Raw genomic sequence first — 20,380 nt, forward strand, 5'->3', positions numbered from 1 at the left:
CCTGACTTAGTTATCTCTGAGACTCTTTATGAGAGAGGCAGAGAAACAGCTGTGCCAGAGGGCAGCCCCCCCTACCTTAGGACAGGATCAAGCACCCTTAGACAAAGCCCCCCCCCCCCCCCCCTTTTTTTTTTTTTTAATCCACATGACGAACTGGATAGCACACATCCTTCACAGCCTAGCAAGGAAAAAGTATATTAGCCACTATCTGGCAGACAAAAAACAACAGTGCACTCTTTTAACGATGATGATAATTAACCACTGTAACAATTTGCCAAAGGATGTGGTAGAGCTTTTACTCCTAGACGTTTTTCAAATTGAGAGGACTTTCTTCCTCTAAATATGAGAGAGAGAGAGAGAGTGTGTGTGTGTGTCTATGTTCCGACTCAAAGAAGAATTCAGAAGAGCCATACTAGGATAATCAAACTGAGAAGTCAGTGATCATAACGTCACAGATGACCATTCCTGACCCTGCCTGCACTGTGCACAATACAGTTCAGCACTGGCTAGATCTCCTGCTATACACCATCTATACAAAATCACTAGTGCATGGGATCAAGATCTTTGTAGCTTCACACTAAGATGGCTGCCCTAAGCACATCTCTAGGACACACCATCTTTGTGCAGCACCCAGAGAGATCTAGGCTACAACGACTGACAACTCAGCCCGTGGGAAAGGGCCGTCCAGGGCGGAAAACTTCTGGCATCAAAATTTTGGACTGCGACTAGCCACATACCAAGGCAATCTCGAGGTGCCCCGCTGATCATGGGCTACCGTGGTGGAAGGGAAAGGCTGAGTCAGAGAGCCCAGAATTGGTCTGTACGCAGCACTGGTATGTCTGTGGCAGCACTTGTGTGACTGCCAATGAAAACCAGATTTATATATAACTGGATGGAGTTAATGTTCAGCCAGCAACTTTATATGACAGTTAACTTTAGACTTAGTTCAGAAAACACATGGGGCTGAAAGATTAACAGTGCATGTTAGGATCTTGGCAGCAACCTTCTCTCTACTCCTCAACCACAAAAACATCTTCAGAAATGGATACAGCCTGGGTCTACCTGGTGACAGGATGATGTCGTTTTATTGGGGAGAAGATCGTAGAGCTGTTGTCTCAACAAGACTACATCAAAGAAGTCAGAGTTTTTGATTCAGTAGCAAGAGAATTAGAAAAATTCACCACAGGTAAGAAAAGGGCATCAGCTTCTACATAGCAGCCATAACCCTCCCTTTCAAGACAGCTGGTATTATGTTGGAGATTCCACTGTTACAGGCATGGGGTAGGAACCTGGATTAAACAGACTGGATGAAGAATAACTTCTGCTCAAAGAGGTTTTTCAGCATAGGACTAAATCAAAGCAAAAAAAAGATCCATAGTGTGTAACCCCAAGAGATACATCACAAGGTGGATCTAACTCCCCACTCGGGGATCAGTTGTAAGGAGCAACACGCACACCAAGTACCTGACATGGGAACTTGGCTACCCAGTTTCTTCTGCTCAACCAGCCTGACTAACAGCAAAGGGACAAAAACCCATGCTCCTGAACTGCTCTCCAGCCAGTTACCAGTTCTGAGAAAAATAACCAGCAAACCCTGACAAGCTCAGCATCTGCTGCAGATATTGTGAAATAAATTACTGAAAGAATTGAGAGAAACCTATTGTAGCCTTACTGTGCTGTGCATAAAAAAGGAAGAGGTGAGTCTCAATAAACACGCTCAAAGATACTAAATCAATCCATTTGATCATATTCTGAGACCTGCCTTCTGGTGTTTCATCAGGGTTGATTACAGTGGGATATGTTGGGGAAAAACAACCCGTTTTACTGGATTTGAGGATACCCAAGCAAAACAAGCCAATGCAGCTCATGGTGCTCTGTGCGGTTCATGGTGGGCTGGGTCCCCCTCTCTCTGACTGCCCAAACCTTCAGCCTGCTTGGAATGAGAGAGGAAAACACAGTAAGGGAGTTCCTATGTATTAGGAGATACCAATAGAAAGGAGATACACTTAAAGCAAGTTAAAAGATTCCCAGGGAAATACCACTATCGGAAACTGTCCCTAGGCAGATGAACTCACCAGACTGGTTTCCCAGGCTTCAGGTAGCCCATTGCCTTAAAAGCACCCAGAACTGAAAAAAACCCAAACCTGATTAGACCTTAAGGAGCTGCCATAATCCCTGCTCCAGAAGAGGTCTGTGGCCTAACACCGCAGCAAATCACAGAAAAATGAGGCAGAAGCAGCCCTGAGAGGCCATCCCAGCTCCCCCCCCGCAACGTTGCTTTCACCCCAAGGCAGAACCAGCTTGGCCGCAGACCTTCCCGACAGATGTTTTTCTATCCTGTCCCCAGGCCACCTCTGGCAGCCAATTTCTGCACTGTCAGGCCATTACTGTTGGTACAGTCTAATCTGCAATTTAAGTCCTCGATTTCTCATCTAACCTTACAAGTAGAATAAGCAAGTTAATACCATCATTTTTTCACAACAACCTTCATGATTTGAAATCCACCTCCTTCCACTCCATACTATTTTCTTCTTTAGGCTAAAACAGCTCTCGTGCGGTCCTCTCTCCTCTGCAGCTCACCGTTTCTGTGTCTCAGGGCGTTGGTGTTGCTCTCTTCTGGAAGAGGGGCACCAAGGTTAGGACAGAGAGGCCAGCTGTGGCCTTCCCAATGCTGAGTAAAGCTGATGGATTTATTTCTCCTGTCCTGCGAACTATTCTCCTATTTGTACCTGTCAGCACAATTACGCCTTTTTCACAGTTGCAAGACACTGCTGACAGGCAATAGCTCCTGAGCTGCCCTGGCCCAATTTAATTCTTTCATGAAGACCCACTGCCTCTTCCCTACTAAACCCAACAACTTCTCTTTGTCCCTGTCAAATTTCACCTTTTTTTTTTTTTCCCAGACTCTATTAGTTACATTCAGCTCGTATTCTAATCCTCCAGTGTACTTCAAGTCCCTCCCAGTCTGATGTTATCTGCTGATTTAATGAACAAATCTGCCAGATTCTTGATGAAAACAATAAAATAAAGACTCAAATACAGCAATAAGCCCTGGAGAGCCCCAGGGCAGCCACCTACCACAGCTGGCAATTCCCTGGGAACTGTAATTCAGCCAGCTTTGTGCTCACCCTAATGCAGCTTACTTAAACCATGTTTTACTGACTCGCTTATGAGAATGACACAGAGTTGCCAAAGCCCCTCTAAAATCAAGATAGATGACATGGACCTGTTCCACAATATCCGTATAGCCTGTTAACTTGTCATAAGAACAAAGAAGATTTATCTGACTTGATTTGTTCTTGACAAATCCATGTCAGCTGCTTCTATTCTCCTTATTATCCCACAGGTGCTCACACACATATTGTTTAAGTGCGTGTTCCTGAATTTCCTGGGGTTGAAATCAAGCTGTTCTGTAATTTCCTGGCTCTTCTTTACCTCCTTTCTAAGCACAGGTGTTTCATTTGCTCTACTGTAGTCTTCTAGTGCCTCCAAAAGTTCTCCAAAGTAGCTGATAATGCAATAAAGCTGCAGTCACATCTATCACCTCTTTAGTAGCCCTGGATAAAGCTCATCAGGCCTTATCAATTTGAAAATTTCTCATGGTTGCCTTGTATCCTCCCTGGTTTTGGCTGAGCTCTCATCATTCTCTTGCTGGTCTTAATTGCACCAGCTGCCTTAAGACAGGTGATGCAGAAGAGACTATTTAACACTTCAATCTGACAGGTTACAGGCTTTGCCTCACCACTAAGTAGCAGCAAAATCCCACCATGAGGCTGCTGATGTTCTGCTCCACCTTTCAGCACTAGCAAAGACTTTCCACAGGAGCATCCTTCTCTGCACTCTGGTCCTCCAGGCAAGTGTATTACCTCTGCTATGTGGACAATGCCTTCTTTCTTTTCCCCCCTCTAGTCTCACTGAATCAACTCTGTGCTTTAATATTGAATTAATTTAATATTAAAACTCCTATGAGCTAGTCCACCAAATCTGGGTTATGCAAGTTAAGAAATCAGCTTGACCCTTTTGTAAAACTTCTGCCTCTTCCTACATTTCATGCTTCCTAGCAAATGCTCAGCTGGCTGACCTCCTACCTTGAATTTTGTCCCCCCTTTGAGTTCATGAGGAATAACCCTGTTCTTTTATCACCTTGACACAGTAGTTTTTCACTGAGTGTTTCCATATCATCCCGCTTCCACAGCTGGAGTCACACACCCTTTCCTGAGCTGCTCATGTGTATGATCCTTCAGAAATCACTACCTGGATCCCTGGCTGCATGGGGCTCTCCAGGAAGCTGCCAGCCCAGGGCAGAGGAGACATCTCCTTCCCAAAGCAATCCTGCTGCTGCTGTCTGGCTTATTACAAAATCCCTGAGAAGTACAGTTTCCTAACCCAGCTTCTTGCTGGCTTATTCCCAAATACAGACAAGGAAAAAGGGAAAAATCCTACTTAAATGTTACAACACTTTTCAAAGCAAGAAAATCAGCAGTAGATGCTAACAGTAGCCACACATGGAACTGCTATTTTGAAGGAAAAGGGGGAGGGGGGGGGAGATGGTGGGACACCCCTCCTCCTTCTGAATGGCTTCAACGGAGGAATTTTCTATGAAACTTTTCAACCTGTTACAGTATTTCCCCTTCCCATCTATAGTATTTGCAATTTAAATAAAGCTCTGTGCAATGTCCCTTGAACTCGCCTGGTGTTATTCCCAGCAAGCTCTAACAATCTTCCATCTGAAGAAAATTGTCCAGCACAGCTTCATTCATTCACATGTACTAGAGCAAGTCCTGTAACCAGCTGCAGCTCTGGGCCAACAGCCTCCTGTTCTCGCTCAGCACTATCCTGGGATGCATGCTAGAGATTTGCAACAACAGACATAGCTATTCTGACCCACAGTTGATGCAAACTGGCAAAGTGCTGTGCTGAATTAAGCTGGATGTAGATCCGGCTTCTGGGGGTTCAAAAATAGGGATGTATTTTCCACTAGCGTGATGTATTCAAATGGCATAGTTAGTTAGAGTGTGCTTCAGCTTGCCCTGCAGAGAAGAAAGCTTTCCAAGCAGGATCCTCATTCTGTGAGAAGGTGAGGATGCTGATTTGTACTTTTTTCCCCCTGCATCTCTGGTTATATTATTTTTCTTCAGCTACCACTCATGTGACAGTGATGAAAGGAGACATTTGAGACTACAATCTGCTCCTTGCTGCCATGCGGGGAGTTCACGTGGTTATTCACACAGCTGCTATTGTGGACTACAGAAACAGTGTGCCCTTTTGGGAAATGAGAGCTGGCAACGTTGGGGGTAAGCTCTTTAAAACAAGCAATTAAATACAGCCTTAAATTCACATGCCTTGGTGTAGCCATACAAGAGGCTACAAACAAGCATATCCTCTCTGATTTAGTGCTCCCTTGTCCCCTGAATTCCACACACACCACTGCTACAAGATGAGAAAGGTGCCTGGGACCTTTCCTTTTCAGTGGGGAAGTATCTGTCTTTGCCCCTCTGTCCTTGCTCAGGGCAGGCCATGCGGCTCCTCTCCAGTGCTAAAGTTTCATCTTAGAAAGTCAAATCTGGACCCAGTTATTAAGTAGTTATTCTGGTCAAGGGTTTAACTTTCATTAATGGTACTGAGGTGATTCAGAACATGCCTATAGTGGTAAGCACCTGTTTAGTATGTGACAAGGACAGCAATTAAAAGTTAATTCCTATTCTAGTTAGCTTATAGCTTTCCCAGGGATTTCCAGGGAGAAAAATCTACACTCTATACTAGTGCAAGACTATACCAGTTGAACTGCGTCCATGCTATTAAGGGAGTGATGTTGTTTTAATTATAGTCAGAGTTCATAACTATTACATGTCTACAAACCACACATAACTGAGAGCTCCACAACACTTTCTTCCTATCACCAAGAGCTGATTTCATGTTAGGTGCAAGATCTGCTTAAAGAAAATTTGTTCATAAATCTAGGAAATAAGCACAGGCTATAAAAATAATGAAATCCCTATTACAGCAGCAATTCCAATGGCACCTCAGGCTGTTAGCTACTAAAATAGTTGTTAACCACAAGGAAGGAATTTTATATATTTTATATATATATATATCTCAAACTCGATTACTGCTTAGGGCTCCTACTATTTGCTGATGCATTCAAGGGCAACATTTAAATTCCATCCTTCTTTTCATTGCTGTAGTTGTTTTCAAAACCAGATGCTTTTAAGAGCCCGTATTGTGCATGTGTACTGAGAATACTGAGAGCCTGAGGGTTCCCGCTGCCTTTTAATGGCTTTGTGAGATCTTCTTCTTCATTGACTGTTTGCTATGAGCAAGGTACTTTAGCGTAGTGAGGTTTTTACAGATAGCAGAGAACACTGGGCAACTCCCCTATTCAGCAAACCAAACCTCTTGCAGATGTTTGCAACATTCCCAGAAAACCACACATGCAAAGTTTTTTCCAATGTGACTGGTGACTGAGTGCCTCTTTGAGGAGCACGGTTTGAGATGTCTTAACAGGAACCTTATTTTCAGACAAACTGTTCTGCTTTTCCACCTCCCCTTGGATGGCTTCATGTAGACCTCCCTAAAATAAGGCTGCTACACTCACTAGGACTTCTCAAAATCTTGAATTGGGAGATTAGTCTAAAGGTTTCTATTAAAACCATAGCAGGTAAAAGAATAAAAATGAACTGTATTTGATACCTGCTATAGACTTCATGGGAAAAAAAAGGGTCACGACAGGTCAACTATATAATCCTCTAGCTGGCTCCGCTGTGTAACTCAGGCCACAGAAATTCATCCAATTACTGCCTTAAGCCCAACAATTTGTGGCTAAATTGGACTATGCCTTTTCAAAAGACTTGTTGCCTAGAATTAAGGACTGCAAGTTAATGGGCTATCTATCATGTCTTTCAGCAAGCCATAGCAATGCTGAAGAGTATTAGTGTGGCTATGGTTAATTACCATTTCTGGCAAAAATTTACGTCTTCTGCTTTGATTCTCTCCTCTGTTTCAACCACTGGTTGCTGAATCCTGTTATAGTCTTGTTGACTAGATTGAAGAGCCTTCTTCTACAAGAATTATTTTTTCCATCTAGTTACTTAAAGACTTTTTAATCTGCTTTTTGTTAAGCTGAATGGATTTTAACGCAGCTGTTTCCAGCGACATTTCTCAACAGGGGTTCTCAGTTAACTTTACGTATTGTGATAGGCTCATGGAGAAGTAAATTGATTCTCTTCCACCAGGTCTTCATATTGATTCATGCCCTCTGAAATTATCCTAAGCTCAGGATTTCCTGGGTAATTTCAGATTATGCCCTTAACAACAAAGAGAACAGAGACATCGCAAGCCTGCCCCACACAAGATCTGCAGCAAGGCTCAGGGGCAGAGCCTGATTAGCCAGGTATAAATAGCATGGAGATTTCTAGAAACCAACCCTATGAGTGGCTTCCTTTAAGATCTGCCTCATCAGATTTGAAGGCCCTCAGTATGCAACCATGGCTATGCTGTTGTCACGGAGGTTCTCGTAGAATCAACTTGAATCAAAATCACGATGAATGCAAAAACCATCCCTGGAAGAGTCATAAATCATTTAAACCTACCCCTTCCCCCCAAACCCCAAGCAAACAAAAACCACACACACTGACCTACAAGTTCAGCCAGGACAACTTTTCTTAAACCAAACCATGCTCAGATTCACCTGGATTTCATGCAGGCTTGTAAGCTGCCCACACTATTTTATTCAAAATTCTGCAGCTATCAAGAGTCTGTTGCAATGATTTTCACCCTATAGTCATCCTGCAGAACTTCTATAGAGCAATATATGCAACTAAACCACCAATCCTTTTGTCAGAAAGCTGCAATTCACCATTTGACAGTCTGCCCATGAATCAAAAAAGATGGAAAACGTGGAGTTTTGCTCTGCCGAGTTGTCAGCTTCCTTTTTGTTAGCACCTATTAAGTCCAAGTTAAGTCAGTTGTCAATAGCCACGGAAGTTAAGCCACATTACAGCGATAGATGTAACTACTACTCTTGTGTTATAAACCATCCATTCCTGTGCAAACATACCTGAGGAACTGCAGCCTCGACCTGTGGCTTTACATATTTTCAGCCATAAAAAAGATGGATCTGTTCCAAGTCAGAATCCCAAGCCAGGAAATCTCTTTTGATTTGCACAAGAGGAATCAAAGCAAGGTGGTTAATGTTTGCCCTTCCTAACCTGCTCCACACGTACTGAAAACGTGTTAAGGGCCTGCTGTGTCCTGAACATCCTATGTGTTGTTTACACAAGCTCCACGGCTGCAGTGGGACCCAATACATCGCATAAGCCCATGTTCAGGTAAGGCTAAGCAAATCTTCTCCGTCACTCTGGATTTCCGGTTAAATAGCAACGAAACTGCAACCAGGTGGAGATTTTTGCTGTGCCTACAAAGGAGAAGATACGTGTTCCCCTTCCTGTCTATTATTCTCCTCTTTCTTGAAAGTTTTTCTTTGCTGCTTTTCACTTTCAGGTACAACACCTCTTCCCAACCTAAACTTGACCATTAGTGGATACCACTGATTGAAAGAGTTGATTGAGAGATGCATGACCCAACTGCATGTCCGGGCTGTCCCCTGTATGTACAGCCCTGCTCCTCTAAGCCCTAAAATCAGTTTCAGGTAAGGTCTCAGATGCTTCAGGTTTGTTATATGGTCAAGTTGTCTCCTGCTCTTGGGTCTGAGTCTTTGCTCTCCCCTCACACTGAGTCAATCCAAAGGGCAGGTGATGCTCTACTGTTACAAACCCACTGTCCCTCCTCTTCTCAGCTCCATAGTGAACTGCTAGCAAGCCTGTACCCAGCTCCTATTATCAAATGTGGTCAAACGTATACAGACTATTTTAGCACTATCTCAGAAGAAAGTTAGTTGGCCACATAGTCTTAGGGGACAGATGCACGTGGTGAGAAGTTGCCCTGCAGTATTCATGTGTAGTTACACTCTTCTGCGACCTGGATCTGACCCGTAAATTGCACCCTTCTATCCCTCAAAATCCTTTTTCCTGGCAATATGCTTACGAGGCCTAACTCCTGGACTTTACGCTTTCGGGCATTATGCTCAACCCATCTCTTCTGTGTGTGGCTCCTATAAGGCTGAGCCACAGACCCAGAAGAAGCAGAGCTTTAGAAAACCTCCTGCAGCAAAGGTGGGATTTGGAGCAATACAAAGACAGTGGTCAAAATTACGATTTGGAGGGTTTTCTTGCTTACAGATCTTTGATATGTTGAACTGACTTTCACAATCAACTGACGCTCCTGCTCAGGACTCAGCATCTGCATACCTTCTGTATTCATGGGGCCAACAGTACTTGCAGTGCCTTGAGAACAGGGCTGATATTTCTGAAGACCAGGAGCTGAAGTTTTAGGTTAAATTTGAAATAAAGTAGAGATAGTTGCAGTCTGATACGTACCATTGTAAGGCTCCTTGCTGATTTCAAGCATGGTTGTAGCCATACAGACTGCTCAAACCATGGAAACTTGTGTGCAAGGGGAACTGGCTCAAAGTCAAGTTTTGCCGTTATAGGCAGCTGGTCTAGACACAGCTGGCTTCAGTCATTTGGCTCTAGAAATCTCAGCCCAGCTAGAAAAGGCTGCTTAAGACATAACTTAAAGTGACCTATAAGCCTAAATTTCATACTCACAAGTAAGCTAAGACATAACCTAGTTGTTTTGAGAAGTGTTTAAGCACCCAAATCTGTAGAATAAATGTCTGGCTTATGAAAAAAATCCATGAGCACCAAACCTCAATCGACTTGGGACCGTGAGCACTAGAGGCTCTGTGTCACTGAAAAGCTATGGAATTTGGTCATCAGCGCATCTAAATCATTTCTAAAAATGACTGTAGATACAGGCACATCCTTGTTAGTATTTTAGTCCTGCGACTTAAGAGATAGATGTGAATAGATGTCTTGAAAGATCTACCCCAAATCTTGCCTGAGAGGACAGTCCTCTGTCTTGTAATGACGGCACCAAGAGGTGCAAGCAAAAACCCATCTGGGCTGGTGCTCGTAGAGCTACACATGAACATCCTCTGCTCACCAACTCCCGATCCTTCCCCACCACAAATGCCAACAAAACCACCACCTAGAGCCTTTAACTCATATTGCAGAACACACTCAGGTTCTCCCATGATGCTGGGAGAAAGCGATCCTCATTCGCCAATGATTTTGATTTTAAACTAAAGGAATTACATAATGCAAAATGAGAGAAGGGTCAGCCCCCCAGTTAAAAGTTACACCACCTGTCTCAATAGGGAGCCCAGTGATGACTGGAAAGCAAAGTAATATGGCTCTGTTTTCCAGACTGAAAACACAGGTGATGTGGCTTTCCCCTTCCTCCTCATCTCCTCTGTCCCCACCCAATCTGTTCTGCTCTTCTCCCTCACAATCCATGATCCTGCCTGCCTGCCTTTTTCTCTGTCCCCCTTCTCCATCATTCCTCGTATAATTTTATTTAACTCACTTTTACGTGCTTGGGAATTGACACAGACAAAGCATGATTAGTCTCTGGGCAGGGTGATGGGTGCAGGGATAATGCTCACACCTCAGCATCCGACAATAATAGAAAATGCCTCTGTCAGTCTCAATCCCTCTGAGACAGCCACCGCTGAGATACCTTCTGACAATGCTGCTCCAGTCTTATTAGCGTTCAGTTATCTGTGATCGTTTTGAAAAGCAAGAGCATTATGCTGAGCTCTTTGTTACTACCAAGCTTCAGAAGGGGTGGGGGAAGGCAAACACGAGCAGAGCTCTGCAGCCCAGGAACAGCAGGCAGGTTTGCCCCTTTGTGAAGCTGCTGCTTTTTAAAAGCTTTGCAAGGTAAAAAAAATAAATTTGGATTAAAAAAAGAAAGCAATTAAAACTAGAACTTCTAGATAACCCCCCTAATTGTCTTGGGCCTCTCTTGGGCTTGCAACAAACCATGCACAATCAATCTTTTGTCTTGCTTGTTTTCTGGTTTGTCTCTTGCTCATCACCCGTAAACACAGGGAAGGGGAGGAGGGTTTTGTGATAAAAGCCCAGGGTGTGTGAGGAGGCTGTATTTCTGATGCTCCTAATTTATTTCTGTTGCTGTAGCACAAGAAGGCCCTGATCTCAGCTGGGATATCTGACACACGAGATACTAGACTGCCGAACAGGCAAGAGAAAGGCAACAGTATTATCCACGTTTTACACACGGAGAGCTGAGCATAGACAAGAGTAAGCAAGATGCCCAAGGTCAAACAGGGAGCCCGAGTCAGAGCTTGCTCTCCCAAGGCCCCGTGTTTGACAAAAAGATCTCTGCTGCAGATTTGCTGCATGAACTCGTCACAGGCCACTTAACTCTTCCAAGAGGTGCATCTGAGCCCCATCTGCCAAAGGAGCATGATAATTTTTCATTGCCCTGTGTGGGGGTACCCCATGCCTGGCAGAGTCTGGTGTTTGCCTAGGGTGAATTTCTCTAGGAGAGCAAAATATTGAGTAAATTAATTTAAAGATGTGAAGAAAGTCTCCTGCAGCATGCAGAGGGAGAGAGCGCCTATTCATGCTAGTCTTGGCAGCAGGGGAGCAAGTGGCCACATGGTATTCAGGGATGGTCCTTCCCAGTGCTTCAAACAAGGTTTCTTCACTCCCCAGCTTCTCCAGAGCCCACTGAATCTGCTTAACTGAATCCTGCCACAGACTAGCGTTGATCTAGAACCACTGGGACGAAACACCAGCACCCTGGTGGGGAATAGAGCTGCTTTCTCAGTTCTCCTTGGAATTATTTCAGGGCCTGTAAGGCCAGTTAGATGTTAGATCCCATGGGCTTTCCTCCTTGCAGCTGTAAGTTAGGAGGCTGAGGAGTGGGTTGTCTTCCATGGTGGCAACCAAGTGTCCCCAGCATGGCTGCGAGCCCTCCTTGCCCTTAATCATGGGTCCACTTCTTTGCTCTTCCCCTCGAGTGTAATTAGCTAGGGGAGATGAAGGAATAACCCAGCACAAACCAGCTGACTGCATGTCTTCTGGGAGATCAATAGCAGCTCTATCGCATCACCAGCAAATGTCTCCCAACTCTGTAAGAAAATTAAGCAGCAGCTTCTCCTTTTAGTTTATGGCTCATGAGAGGCTTTTCTCGAGCTCTAATGAAAAAAATGAAGTAGCATTGCTCTCATTTTCCTGCCCTCCATCTTCTTGTGCTTGTTCCACCTTGTTCAGCCACTTGTGAATTGCTTACAAAGGTAACTCCACTGCCTTCTAATTTGCCTGCCAGGATATCATGTCCTTCAATCACACTATTAGACAAAAAACAAATCCAGCTCTCAGAAATCAAACCACTACCCACACGCAAACCTGCCTATGAACACCCAGAACTGCCTGGCATTTCTTGAGGCTTTATTTCTCCTGTACTGCATCAAGGATCTCAGATTCATATAACTCGCAGCCAGTGGTAAGTCCCTGGAGAGCAGGGATTGCAGAGTAAATCACGCTGTGATAAATGTCTCCAAGCCCTGTGCTCTACTCCACGGTCACTCACCGTCTCTCACAATCTATTTCAGAGGAAATGAGGACACGAAATACAGTGGGGAAGTGGAGCTGCCCTATGGGAAGACAAAGGCCATGGCAGAAAAACTTGTCTTTGAAGCCAATGGAAAAAAGGTACAAAAGCCAACGGTAGTGCCCCTGGTATTACAGCACAGGATGGGTAGAAGGAGAGAGATGGTTAGAAAGACCCCACAACTCATATCTAAGCGTGTATCCAACTGCTGCCTTGACTTGATGCATAAACCACGTTGCCCTAAGCTTACCAAAGCCTGATATTCCCACATCGTCAGGAAGCTGCCAAACTCTCGCAAGATGAAAGGGTGCTGCCCTTTGAGCCTGTGCTTTAACTCCACCAGAAGGAGTGTGACTTTGGAGAGAGCTATCTTAAATTAGGTCCTAAGAAATCAGGTTCACCTAGTTCGTACTGCATAAAGGTGTAATTTTCAGATGTGCCTGAGTGATTTAAGAATCAAAAATATTAGTGTACTCAGAGTCAGCCACCTACCTAAGTTAGCTGGCTAGGCTTTTTAGGCTCCCAGTACAGTTAGCAGACAGATGAGTTCTAGAGGATGAAGCAGAATGTAAAAATGAGACTTGCGTCTTAAATCACTGGCTGGAGCATCTCTCTCTCCCAGTTACAGTTGAGGCCAGCCAGCTTAGCTGGCTGCTTCTGGTACCTGATTTCGGTTGTTGCAAATACTCATTTATACATCACAACCGCAGAAGACTCAATGCCACTAGCACCCTCCATCCAACATCTCTCAGTGAGCACCACATGGGTGCAGGTGTGCTATTAAAAAAAGAAAAAGAAAAAAAAAAAATCAAACTGGGCACTCCTTGCATTTTTAGGGACCCAAACCAGGCCCTAAGTGTCCAGAGTACCTCTGCAAACGTTGACTCCTCTAGCCCAATATTCCTGGGTTTTGGTTTTATCTTGCAAACCCAATATCACTGCGGAAGATTTCATCTCCGAATCCATCACTTGCTAATATCCCTCCCTGATTTTACAGCTGAGCAACAGTGGCAAACTCACAACCTGCATCATCCGTGCAAACACAGTGTATGGGGAGAAAGCAACGTTTCTTCAAGAGTTGTATTCTCTTGCCAGAGCCAGGAATGGTGTGTTGAAATACCTGGAGCCTGAAAACACAGAGTGTAATTAGACATACATGGGTGAGTGAATGACTGATCTCTTTGCATGTGGTGCTACCAGGCTGGTTTAGTCACAGGGGATTTTACACATCAGCTTAACCATAATCTTCCAAGACAGAGAGATGAATATGGTGAATGAGCACAAATATTTTTATAACCACAAAACTTAGACTGGCTAAAAGAATTTTTAAAACAGTTGTTTACATTCTACTCTTTCTCCTGGGAAGGGTTTTCTTTTTTTTCTTCCCCTCAGCATAGGAAAAATGTTGTTTAGAAAACTGGGGCGCGGGGTGGGGGGGGGGGGGGGGGGGGAAGTCAGCAGAAAGAAGGATAGAGATCTAATCTTTCTTTTTCTAGGTAAACATTTCAAGGGATATATGGGGAGAGAGAGAGAAATTCAGGCAATATTTTTAAAATGTTTTTGGTTTGAAAAGACACTTAATGCCGCCTTCTTTAGAAGAAATTAAATTAATACTACATGTAAAATTCCTTGCAAAAAAGGCTGTACTACGCAACTGATTGTAGCAAGCACAAGAAACTACTCACAAAACCTATAGAAAGAGTTTGTTGTGGTGTCGAATGCACTTCAGAGGAGTAAAACTCACCATTAAATCATGCAGGGTTTTAGTCATTTCTGTGCAGCACACTTATATGTCTTTTTCCAAAAGTGCAGATAACAGTAGTTTGAAAATGCTGTTAGAGAAGAATCAGGCCTAGATAAATCAAGTGACTTCTTCAAAGGCTCACAGCAGAGCCAGGAATAAAACCCTTGAGCACTGCCTCCCATTCATCCTGCTCTCACTACAAAACACTGCCCTTTCGCTTCACATGAACCAGTATCACAAGGCACATTAATTGTCCAGCTCAAAGGGGAGACCAAAGGTTTAAAGGATCTTGGAGGTCTGGATTAACTACTCAGTCTCTCTACAGTACAGCTGAGTAACATGATGAGTGCATTCCCTACTTCACAGCACTGGAGCTGGCAGATCCAAGGTACTCATTCTACAGCAAACAGCAAAATTCAGCTCCTCCTGAATACCTGTTTCGCTCCCCCTCCTATTTCTCCAGGGAACATTGCATGGATGCATGTTCTTGCAGCAAGGAACTTGCAGCTGAAACCCGACTTACTTGCAGGACAAGTGTATTATTCCTACGATGACACTCCAACAAGAAAAGCTTTTCTGATCAGGCATCAGCTGTTGTCCTCTATGGACCCCTCAGGGAGACTAGGCTCACATATCCCTTACTGGAAGATGTGATTAGTGATACAATTGCACAGGATAATCAAGGTCATCTAGTGCCCTTTCTGGAAGCCACAGCCTTTCCTAAACTTGCCTTTACTGAACACGATAGTCACCATCTTCTCCTACAAGACAGACAAAGCCTCCAGGCATTTTGGGTACAAACCTCTCTCCACCTGGAAAGAGAGCAAGCACAGATCTGCACGGTGGTTGAAAGCAGCTGCAGGGAACCTGGAACCCCCCCCAACTTCATGAAAAGAAGAATGAAGCAGCACGTCTGGGGCAAGGAGAGAGCTTATCGCACCAGTTATGTGCACAGAGATGCAGGGCTTGCTGGCCTCACTCATTCCCACAGTGCCACCACTGCACGGGGATCACTTGTGAGAACGAGAGAGACAGGTTCAGTTGAGAGATTGTGCACAGCAAACACCTTTTTGATAAAATTAGTTAACCAGTTTTGTTCCACAGCCTGACAAGCCTCCATCTCTTTCCATACTCAGCAAACGGACCTCTCCCTTGCCGTGGCCTTGGGCAGCTGGTGGGATGGCTGTACGTGGCTCATACACTCAAAGGGTCTTCAGTGATAATTTTGGGGAAGACAAGGAAATCCCAGCAAGTTCTTGCTCTGTTTTAGGGTTTAATAAAAGAAAAAAAAATTCCCTTTTCCAGAGCTACCTTTTTCAAGATGCTTTCTGTTATTTTTAACATGTGGAATATTATATCTATTTTAAATATCCCTGTAAAAAGAAACTTCCAATCTCTTGTGCTAACAATGTGTAGGCTGACTGACTTTCTAATCGTATGGATGGATAACTGATGTCTACAAGCTTAGAGGTGGGATTCATACAGTTTGTAACTCAACTTCTCTTACCTCACAGCACTCTAGCAGCAAAGCAAAACAAATTAAAGCCCACGTTCAGCCGCCACACTGGCAGACAGCAACTTCAGTGAAGGCCTTAGGGGCTGCGTTTATGCTAAATAATGTCTGAACTTCAGGAGGAAGAGGTCATTTCAACTCATTCCATAGCACGGGAGCTACACAGTCCATCCGGGAGCAGCATTTCACAGATGATATTTTCGTAACACAGATGGGGCAGGCATTTCCAGAAGATTCACAACAAAAACTGTGGTTTGATTCAGTTTATCAGCTCCTCTGTTTTGAAGACATACAGAGAGACTGGTAAACCTACATTAAGCACAATAGAGATTTCAGTTTTCACTTGAGCTTGGAAGAATGGTATATTTTTACAATACTGGTTCAAATCTAAAATTAATTCTGTTGGCATCACACTTCCATGTTCTGTGGATACGTACCTGTCTCTCAAGTTTTGCTACAGTAGAAGTGTACACATGCACAAAAAAAAGCTTATTTTAATTACAAGTGTCCTAATCCTCCTGAAAAAAGCAAGTTTCAGCAGGGCATCCTTGATAGAAATGATCAAAATTTGCTTCTTGTTAGTCATGGTAATTACCCAGGAAGGAATCAAAGCAATATGGTGTGAGTTGCCAAGTTAACTTCTCTGAAATTCACGCTTACAAGAGAATTCTTTGCAAAATGAGCTCACAGATAAAAAATCATTTGCTCTGGTAATTCATTAATAATTTCATATATCAAATAAATTTTGAGGAAACTTTTGCAATCTGCTCATAGAGAATTTGGGAAGGTGAAGCATGTAAGTTATCAGTTCCCTACTTTTTCTTTTCCTACCATTTGTGCTGGGAGGTTTTTAAGAAAGGGAGTAGTAAGATTGCTGGGTTTTCTATTCCGCTAAAAATTCTCATTGCAGTTTTTTTGCCATTATTCAAATATTAGCCATGACAGATGGCTAAGAATTTGACAAAGAAATATACACCCAATTTCTCAAGCACGTTGCCAGAGCATGGCCACAGTATAACAACGTTGGCCCCAATGGGTTTTAATGCTTCTGAAACCTTGGTTTTATCTTGCCAAAAAAGAGCCACTGGGTGGAGCTGCAAGTCTGTGAGACAGGTACCCTCTCCTCAGGAGTTCAAGTGTTGCAACTGCTTTTGCTTTAGCTGTTTTTTAAAAGAATTGAAAGACTTGCCCAGACAGCAGGGCTGATGGATGGTGTGGGGGTATCTGACCATTCGGGTTTGGCCTCACTCTGTGGCATTTGGAGTTTTGGACTTCCCTCAGCTGGCTGGATGCAACTCATCATTTTATCTTCATGTAGTCATGTAATCAAAGAGACCGAGGAAATTATTTTTCCACTCAGAACTCATTAAAAAAGAACAGAAGTTTGCTTTCTATTTTTAAAAATAGAATTAAATATGGCACTCTGACCTTTGAGAAAACTTGCCTAAGTATAACGAGCTGATGCTTTCAGTCCCGTTCAGAGCCCTTGGTATATTCCTCTGTGGGATTTGGAGCTGCTGAAGATATCAGATGGGACAGTTGTCAAGCCCCAATACTATCCCAGAGATCAATGCTTTACAAGCTTGCCTCCTTTCAGAAACCTTGCTGGGAACCTCATCATGCTTTTGTTCCTGTCCTGCTCATCATCACCTATGGTTTTGATGCTTATCAGGATGCAGATGACATGCAGGATAAGGAGCAGGGATTTTTAAAGGTAGTTAAGTGCAGGATTTTTCAAAAGGATCTGAATTAGCTGGCTGCTTAGCTTTTTTTATATCTACCCACCTCTGAAGCTTTGACAAAAGCAAGGAGAGGATTCCCTTTCCCTGCTCATGGTAGAAGTGGGGGGAAAAGTTAGACAGCAAAGCCTCTGTGCTGTTTTCCAAAAAGATGAGTAAGCTTCCTTTGGCTGCCCTGCATTTTGGCTCCTCCAAGCTAATGCTGCTGCAGACTTCCTGTTAGATCCTTGATTTTATCAGATTATAACTTGTTTTCTCCTGGCAATGCTTTAATTCTTTCTACTGCACTGGGTTGTCATTGGCTTTTCTTTTCAGGGTCTCAGCCCTATTATGTAACAGCCGCAGCAAAAAAAGAGAAAAGAAAAATATTTCAGATCTGTTTCTACTTCTGGAGAGGAGCCTTTGTGCACAATTACTCATCCAAGAGATTCAGCAGGTATAACTGCTTCCCCCAGGGGCTCCATTATATAATTGGATTTCAGCCATACAAATTAAATCCTATCTTACCCCTTAGTTAAGCCAGGCAGTAAGTATTTAATGCTAATATCCCTGACAACTATTGCAGGGAGAAGCAGAGATGAAGCACAGAGGAGACAGATACATGCATTCTCTACTAGAGGAGCAGGGAGGATGTGCAAGGAGTGCATTGACAGAAAGACACCTGCTATATTTTAAACACAGCTAAACTTCCCCAGCACGAGCCATGGTGTCTGCTGGAGCTGTCGTCTGAGCTGGAACATGGTTCTCCCTTTGTTTTCCATCCTCCAATGTTGCCATGTGTGCACTGAGCATTCACACCCCCCCCCAACACACACACACACACACACACACACACACACACACTTCAAAGAGCCACATGCCTAACCCTGTTTGAGTTTCTATGGAAGTCTCTGTTCTTGTGCAATGTCTGAAGGAAGCGAGTTTAGTAATATTAAAACTCAAGCCAAACACACAAACAAGCAAAGAATCCCCAAATTAAAAAGAAAATCTCAACTGAGTTACTCATTCATCTGCATTTTCTGTTGCGTTCTGTCTTCTCCCGGCATGTTTCTTTTAGACAAAGCCCTCTGGGCAGAGACCATCTCTTTTGGTGTCTGGTACATCAGTCACATAGTTAGTACATAGTAATAAAGGAAAATAGATTCATGGTAGGAGTTAAACCAGTCAGTCTGGTACTGTAATTGGAACATAATCTCATATTGACAGTATTTAACACAGGATGCGCAGGGAACAGATGGCAGCATGCCAGGCCTCAATTGTTCTGCAAATATTGGAAAGAGATTTTCCAACTCCAGCTCCTGAACCTCATCTCCAAAGTCAGAAGCTTTGCTTCCCCAAATGGTCCTAGATCCACTCACTAATCCTGGTTAAAGGCCAACATACCCATGTGCTCCTGAGTTTGCAGACAACCTGGCTAGCAGTGTTTCTATCGCTAACTATCTTATGAACGCTTAAAAAGAGATTTGAAAAAGCAGCAAGGGCAAAAGTCTCCAACATCCATGGGTACAAACTCTCCCAAACCTCCCGATACACTTGCGAACCTTTCCCTTACAGACAGAGATCTTGCCTGTGACACAAGACATGAACCCACGTGCGCCTTCAGCGTCAGGGATACCCACCAGCTGATACGCTGGTCTGCTGCTTCATTCAACTCTAAAATCTTCAGTCGTACAATTAACTCAACAGAGCATACTGGCAATACAGAGTTGTTCCTTTCTCTAAGCCTAAAATGCTGAGCTAAAGCAGGTGAAAGGAGAGGAAGCACATTTATGCCCAAGATACATCTTACAGTATGGAGTGAGACAGTGTAAGTGCAGACACAAACTCAGCTTTCCAAGGGTATGGGAGAAGTATACCACGCTTCTTACATCTGATACAGGAAGTTTAAATTGATTTTTCTCTATTTCGGCAATTAATTCCCATTAATCAACTTACTGTACAATGCTGCACTATAATTCACAAGTTTTATGTATTATATGAATAAAATTACACATATATTTTTATGTGATTTTCATTTAATTGAATTCCAAGGAGATTTATCTGCTGGGTTATTAATAAATCTTAATATGGCCTATAACACTCAATTGATATTTAATTAACCTGCAATAACTGCCTTGTAAAATGTAAATTAAATGCTTTATTTTTCCAGGCATATAACCTTAAATCAAATTCTTCATTCTACCAGCAAAGCAAAAAGGAGTGGGGAAAAAACAAGATTGCAGGCAACCAAACCTTAAACCTGAAAATATTTGATGTTTAAAGAGGTGCAGACTGGAAACTGGATCCATGCTTTGTAATCAGTTCTTCTCCCGAGGAAGTACTTTTCCACTGTCTCCCCACCTTTAAAGATCACAAGAATTTGGGTGGATTTAGATGAAACACCAAAATCTCAGGAGGCTTGAAGAGAAGTGAGAGGCGCCCATTATTAATAATAAGGTTGCAAATTCCCATAGGTATTGTGGTATTTGGCATTTTTCTTAAAGTCTTGGCTCCTAGAGTCACATTATCAAATGAGAATGTCAATTTTCATTTAAAAATAAAAAAAGGAAAGATGTTAAAGCCCTTTGATAGGGGAAGAAGTTTGCAAACCTGAATGTCAAAGGCATGAGAACTAAGAGACAAAAATACATAAAATCTGATCCTTATCTTTAAAAGTATCAGAACTTTTTGAGAGACTTGAGATGTTTGAAAACTGGGAGGTGGCAACAAACGATCAAAACAGCCTTTACAAGAAAAGATGAGAACAGTCCAAATTATATTTTAAGATCAAACTGTTCTCATCCCCCTCCCCTAGCAATTTACATAGATCTACATTAAATACCGCAAACTGCAACAACAACTATT

General features: G+C 43.2%; 1 pseudogene; it reads left to right on the plus strand.

The window, feature by feature from the left end:
- Positions 1-1,038: 1,038 nt before the first annotated feature.
- LOC115347768 lies at positions 1,039-15,579 on the plus strand (annotated as a pseudogene).
- The last annotated feature ends 4,801 nt before the right edge of the window (positions 15,580-20,380 follow it).

Source organism: Aquila chrysaetos, chromosome 10 (genome assembly GCF_900496995.4).
Source record: "Aquila chrysaetos chrysaetos chromosome 10, bAquChr1.4, whole genome shotgun sequence".
NCBI classification, from domain to species: domain Eukaryota; kingdom Metazoa; phylum Chordata; class Aves; order Accipitriformes; family Accipitridae; genus Aquila; species Aquila chrysaetos.